A 7,340-nucleotide genomic window follows, 5' to 3' on the forward strand; every position below is an offset into this window, starting at 1 on the left:
ACAGAACCCTAGTGTCAAGGAACCTCCCTACTTGGAAATGACTCAACAATTGAGAAAGAAACCCTGGCTCAGCTGCAAAGAGAGCAAACCATACGGCCATTTTTCTCTGGAACACCCAACCCCCCTGAACTGCTGATATGTAGGAAAGAAGCACATTGGGGGTGGGGGAATGGGAAGGGAGGGACGTAGGGAGGGAGAGAGAGAGAGAGAGACAACTCAACCTTGGAGACTTATATGCTTATTTTACTCCTAAGACAAATTAGGATGAATTCTTAGGGAAAGAAAAAGATGCAGCCATCTGTTAATGTGGACTCTGCTTCTAGGTTTCCAAACGTTATAGCTGTCACCAGAGCAGTCTGCTCAATTAGGTGGCAGGGAAGGGAGGGGGCGCGGCGGAGGAGAGGGAGAAGGAAAGGGTGTCAGAGGAAACATCTGTCCGCTAGTGCACCACTGAACAGCACCAGAATTCTGGGGCGACCCCTCTCTGTCTCCTTCAGTGGTCTCTCTGGTCGGCCCCACTTCTCCACTCCTTTGGGAGATCCCGTTCTATTACGTAGGCGCCAGGGCGAGAGGTCCCAGCTTTCATGATTGTGACTGGTTTGGCTGTGTGTGCGCGCGTGTACGCGTGTGTGTGTGTTGGAAGGGAGGTGGAGCGTGCGAGAAGGGGCCTAGAAAGATCGATTACCAATTTAAAACATTTTCGGAATGTTTGAATGTTTACCTTAAAGGACAATCTCCGCTCTCAAATTCAGCGAAATGAACAATACTGATAATATGAAGAGGGTGGGAAACCCACACAGTCGAATGGAGCTGTCCATGCAGCCGGAGTGACAGGGGAGCGCTCGGAGGAAAAAACGCTTTGCGGAGAAAGCCTCTCCGGCTCTTCTCTCTGTGTCCACAACCCAGCGGTGCTGCATCTGTAAAAGCATTGATAGAAAATAAACCTGCAACCCGGAGGGGCAGCGCGCGTCGGGCGCAGTTCCCGGGCGCCCTTCCCCCCGGCCGGGAGCGGTGCGGCTCCCCCTGCGGCTGGCGCACAATGTAGTGATCCGGCCCGGGGCGGGGGATGACTTCATGCGGCCGGAGCTGGGCGGCGGGAGCGGCAGCTGCAGCTGGGAGGGGGTAATTTGAATATCAAATGTCCTAGCCCCAATAATGAATTTTAAGCCACTGAATTAATAGAAATTCATATGTCCACTGCAAAAACACACATATAAATGGTGATGTTGAAGAAGATGACAGATAGACTCGGCCCAGCCGGCGGGGCTGCGGCCCGGGACAGCGGGCGCCCGGGACCTGCGCTGACTCCGCCCGGGGAAGGTAAGCAGCCCGGCTCTTCTGAGCCTTGGCCACACTGCGCGGTGCTCTCGGCTGGGTTAATACGGGGTTCGCGGTGCAGAGGGAAGAAGGGGGATAACCCTGCTGCATTGTGCAGCGGGAAAAGGAGCAGCTACCGGGGCTGAAATGTCGATCGGCCAAGTGCGGGAGACTGGAGGAGCGGTGTGACCGGGCGAACAAAGAAGGCGTTCAACCTCTGCACCCTGTTAAAGATGATCGACCGTTTCAGTGCCAGGTTCGTTTAGACACTAAAGAGGATTCGAAATGTAACAATTTGAGTCGCTCTTCCACCTTTCTGCCTTCTCCCTTCGCTGGGTTATTTTCCGGTTCTGGAGCAGCAGGTCCCTGGCAGTAGCCTGGGGAAGTAAGCAAGTCTTCCCTCTCTTTCTGTCGTCCTCGGTTCTCCCCCTTGCCAGTCATCAGAATGGAATCTCAATGTCAAAGCACTTGCTTCAAGATTGAACCTTTAGAAAGAGGCTTTATCTTGAGGAGAAACTTCTCTTATCTCCCGGAATTCAGCTTGGGTTGAGAAGCACTTGACATCGCTTCTCCATGTACCATATCTTCTGTCAATCATTTCATTGATCTTTTTCGGAGATGTGCCCATTCACAGGCTAACTCTTGTCAGCTCCCGTCCACCGCCTCGGGGTCCATGACTATATTGTCAAGGACCCAGAAAGGGCATTGCTCACACAGCATTTCGTATTGGGCATTTGCTCTATATAATACCACCTGGGTCCTTCCCCGAAATACATGGAATGGAAAATCCTGCTTTTTACCAACATGGATTCCCGTAACTCCTTCGTGGTAGTCACTGCGGCTGCCAGCAGGCTTAAGAGGACCAACAGAATATATTGGGTGTGAGGAGGCTCTCTATGCATAGGCATAGGTGGGAGTAAAAATGTGATGCCTGTCTATCCAGTGTCTGTTGAAGCTTTTTTAGTGCGGCTGGGTTGTGAGACAACTAGCTGTTGGGATTTGTGGCAAATCTTCCCCAGAAAGCAAACAGCATGTTTGCCCTAGAATTCCCCAATAACCTCAAAAGAGTTTTCAGAGAGGCTTTCCCCATAAGCAGTCAGAAAGCTAAAGGAGCTGCCCCACCTAAACCTAAGCCTCGGGTTATTTGTGCATACTTAAGTCCCCTTAAGTCCTTAAGTCTCCCCATTTACAGGTTCCTACCACTTGTCCTAGGATATCCCCCAGAGACCCCTTGCTACTGAGCTCAAGCGCCTATTTTTGTGGCCACCTAGGATGTACATTTGAAGAATATGCTGTGAAATGGTTAAGATGGCTGTTATGGGGATTACAAATGTGCCACTTCACCAACACAGGACAGTTGCAATAAGCCAGATTGTGAGGTGTCTGTGTACCAATATTCTATCTAAAAGGACCTCTATTATCTTTAAACTTGAAATTAGAGAGATGGTGTGACACAACAGCCGTGTAATTTTATTTTAGCAAGTTAGAATAGAAGATCTGTGAAAAAGAGGGGCAGAGTTTATAGATAAATTTACCTCTGCTGACCTTCCTCTTTTCAATATTGCTTTTGGACAAAGATCTGAAAAATCCTCTTAATTCTATTATATATTAGTGTTGCTTTTCTGATTACAAATTCTCTTTTTATAAAGAATCTGAATTTCTTTGTCTCCACCTTCAGTTTACGAGGCAGAGAGAGCAGAGGGGGTGGGCAAAGCCCACTACAAAGTGGCCCAATCCAGGAACTGTCCCCTGGGATCTTGAAAACCTCAGGACCAATTTTTTGTTGTTGTTGTTATTATCATGTGTTGAGCATTGGTTGGGTTTAAAATATTACATTTTCATGACTGTAGAATTTTGACTCAGGTACACCAACTAGAAGAGGTAACAAAGAACAAGATCAACAACAAAACCTTCTATTTTACCACCTTTCTTGACTAATATTAAACTACTTAACCATATAAATCATTATTCTGAAGAATAAGTAATAACAAATGTTAATATAATAATTCTTTTTAATAAATTAGTCCAAGGTATATGAAATACAGATTAGTGTAATTGATCTGAGAATTACATTAAACACTTCTGTAATGTTAAGAGTCACAAGAGCAATGCATAAGAGTATCCCAATGATGGTTAGAATTGAAAGTGTCTATTATTTGGTTTCTGAAGAAAATGAACCTTCAGCAAGAAATAGGATTAGGTTCGAGGGACTGGTGCTACCTAATGCAGTGATTTTACAGGTGAGATTAATCCACTAAGTTATGGACTGGAGTTGGAGAAACCTTGTTGGGAAAAAAGAAAGCAAGTTAGAAAATTTAACTTTTATTTTGGTGCCACTGAGGAAGATAATTAAATTTAAGGAATTTCTGAATTTAGACCTTGTCATAGTTAAACAATTTTGAGGAAATTTTCTAAATTTGAAGGCCTAAGTGGAAATACCTGTATGATTTTTTGTCTGAAACTGATTTATGACTTTATTTCCTTTTCTATAAACACTTCCCAGGGAAAGGAAAAATCAATTGGCTGGTGTTCAGAAATAAAGAAAGAATGAAAAATAGAAGGATATGCATGATTAGATGCTAAATGAGCTGCAGGCACTTTCACAGATTTGACAAGATAGAATCGAAGTCAATCTATTGCTTTTCAATCATATAAAAAATGTTTAGACTGGCGGGCAGTCCGTGCTATCTGCAACTTAGTACAAATTTAGAAGTCAAAAGTTGCCCTCTCATAACAAAACAACATCTTCTGGTGCTGCTTTACTGCTATAAGCTGCAATTGAAATAGGCTTATCTTCAGATTTTGAAAAATGAAAAAGAAAAAAAGGTAGGGGTAAGTAGGCTGAAGAAGAAATGTCATTTCTATCCAACCAGTGCCTCCACTGAGAATGGGTAGAAACAAATGCTATTTTGAAAGTTGTCCATGACCTCTTAATTGTCACATTTCTGTAATATTTCACCCTGTTCATGATGTCTTTATTTATAAATTCTATTCTATGTTCTTTTTGAATTAAATAGTTGTGTTTAAAAAGTATTATTCATAAGTAATTTGTACCAGGTACCTTGAGACATCTTAATCTCATTTCTCGGTAATTCCTTAAAGTACCCCATGCTCAGCCTAAACCAAGGGACCTTTATTTCCAGTTTGTGCTCCTTGATATCATGCCCATGTGTCTTCATTTGTTCCTTTAGCCCGTGCTACTACCTGTTGAATCCTTGCTCACATCAGACACTGCCTCTTCCATGAAGCCTTCCCCATACCCACCTTCCTTCCCCTATCAGATGTGCTTTCTCCCTTGTCTAAATTCCTGTAACACTCTGTATCCTGGTTTATCCTTCTTGTGAACATGTTTTGTCTGCTCTTCTAAAATAGTCCTTGAGAACAGGGTCTTGTACTGACAACCTTTTTTCACCTGCAACACAAAGCACATGCCTAGTTATGTCAGAGTAGACATTTGCAACTTGATTTTAGCAAAGAAATGAATTATTATTTCTTGGGGGTATATATATATATCTATTTACCTACCCTTCTCCACCAACCAAGTTAGGCTCTCAATATATAAGCAAATACTAATTTAGTTTTTTTCTTAAAAAAAATCCTTATATAATAGTAAATATAGTGAAAGTATATTCAAATAACTGTATTCAACAAATGGTGGTGTGAGCTTACATGCCCTTAAATGTATGTGAACATATATATATATATATATATTAAAAGCATGGTAAGCATAACAAAATCTTTGAAGAAAACATTGTACCTGCTTTCAAGGTGCTTGCATTCTAAGCAGGGGAAGGCACTTTACCCATGTGAACACTTATCTTGTTTTAGGACACTCTGCTAGGGACTTTCATCTCTGGTGTCTCATTTAATGCTTCTACTATATGCTAATTTTGCATTGAGAAAAGTATGGCTCAGAGATGTCACCTAAATGGTAGGGATTCTTTCCACACTACCACATTGCTCTTTGAAGTGTTGTGGAGTGAGGAAAAGCACTCTAAATACATAAGGTCAGAACCATCAGAGTAGTTTTAAATTGTTTTGTGATAATCTTTTCAGTGCTTCATAGATTTTAGTTGTAAGCATCCCCTTTGATAATTCGGTCATGCATCTTCTCCCCAAGTACATGCATCAACACACACACGTACAATTTTGCATACAATTGAGGGTGTTTAAGGACCCACTAAAGCCCTCCGTAGTAAATAGCTAAAGAACTCTACTATTGGCTCATGTTCACAATATGTGTGTCCTATATGAGCCCACACATTTTCTGTGCTTGATGTGAGGTTCTCCTTCTATTGTTCTCCCTGCTGGGGACTTGAAATGAGAGCCCTTCACTAGCCCTGGCACAAAGACAGCTGAGATGAGTAGGAAGCAAGTGCCAGTGAGAGTAGTGGCTGAAAGGACCTTGATTCATGGAAAAGGCATCCCAGGAGGAGCTCTGAATGTTACACATTCCAAGTGATCTATTTAGGGTTTTCTAATCAAAATTATTTTTACAAAAAAGAAACAGTTCTCATCCTCAGAGTACTGTACTACGAAATGTAGAAGAACATTGCCAGCAGTTGAGTGGTGCATTCTACTTTGAAATATATTTAGGTTTCTTAGGATGGACTTACATGTGCCTCAAAGTTACTATTTTTTTCTGGTAATGCTGTCTGCAGTAATATATTTGCTTTCACCAAGTTAGGGAAAGAATGACAAGTTATGTTCATCCCTCTTAGGTTCTAAAACAATTGCCAGCCTGAAAGAGCTACACAGTAAAATTCTTAGCTGATACTTAAGAGGGCTGGCACTAACTAACATGCTTTCTGCTGATGCTGGTATTCAGAGAGGTATGACAAGAATGACATTAACCTAGGAAGAAAAAAAAAGAGACGTAGATAGAAAGATAGAAAATTCAAGAGGACAACTTAAACTGTTGCTTTCTTTCTATTCCCTCAAATAGCTTTTTTTGTGCCCAAAATATGATAATAACTGTATATAAGCTTCTAAAATAAGTGAAATTTCATGGAAACTTCATAATGTTCTCAATATGAAGTAAATTTGTGCTGTATTTTGTAGTAGATTTTATAGGCTTTTAAATTTTTTATTGTAGTAAAATAGCCTAAAATTTACCATTTTAACCATTTTTAAGTGTACAGTTCACTGGTATTAAGTAGATTCACAATGTTGTACAACCATCACCACTGTCCATTTTCAGAACTTTCACATTATCCCAGACAGAAATTCTGTACCCATTAAATAATAACCCTTCATATCCTGTGCCCCTCAGACCCTGGCAAACTATTCTACTTTCTGTGCCTATGAATTTGCCTATTCTAGGTACCTCATATAAATGGAATCATGCAATCTTAATCCTTTTGTATCTGGCTACTTTCACTTAGCATAATGTTTTCAAAGTTCATGCATATTTCAGCATGTATCAGAATTTCATTCCTTTTTAAAGCAGAATGCTATTTCATTCTATGTATATACCACATAGTACATATAGTAAATTTTAATTGCAAAAATTTTCAATACATTGTCTGTCTATTACATAAAAGATATCTAGTATCATATTTACTAGATGCTTAGTAATGTGTACTGTGAGTGTACCATAATTTATTCACTCAAACTCATTGATAAACATTTATTAAGTTCCAAGTTGTTTTGTGCTATCAAACTATGTGGTAATGCACATAACAAATAGTACATATTGTCATTACATATTGGTGCTTTTACTTTTTATGGAAGAATTCTTGGAGTCCTATGAAATGGTATTGTTGGGTCAAAGATTAGGCCCAAACATTTACAATTTGGATATGTACATTGACTAAAAAAATCATAATCTTCTTCAACAGAGAGAGTTTTTATATTTTCTGGAACCATTTCAAACTATCTTAAAAATGAATGCAAATGGGCCGGCCCGGTGGCGCACTGCTACAGTGCGCCGCTTGGGAGCGCAGTAGCGCTCCCGCCGAGGGTTCGGATCCCATGTGGAGACCGGTTCCCGCTCGCTGGCTGAGCGTGGTGCGGGCGCAACA

General features: G+C 41.2%; 1 protein-coding gene across 1 annotated transcript in view; it reads left to right on the plus strand.

Moving 5' to 3' along the window:
• The first annotated feature begins 1,249 nt into the window (after window positions 1-1,249).
• PKIA (protein kinase (cAMP-dependent, catalytic) inhibitor alpha) overlaps window positions 1,250-7,340 on the plus strand; it is an 85,513-nt gene continuing 79,422 nt past the window's right edge. The window contains exon 1 of the mRNA XM_008576267.1: window positions 1,250-1,320. The gene's annotated coding sequence lies outside the window, so the exon portion shown is untranslated. The remainder of the gene's footprint in view (window positions 1,321-7,340) is intronic.

The sequence above is a fragment of the Galeopterus variegatus genome, unplaced genomic scaffold (assembly GCF_000696425.1).
Source record: "Galeopterus variegatus unplaced genomic scaffold, G_variegatus-3.0.2 Scaffold61, whole genome shotgun sequence".
In the NCBI taxonomy this organism is placed as follows: domain Eukaryota; kingdom Metazoa; phylum Chordata; class Mammalia; order Dermoptera; family Cynocephalidae; genus Galeopterus; species Galeopterus variegatus.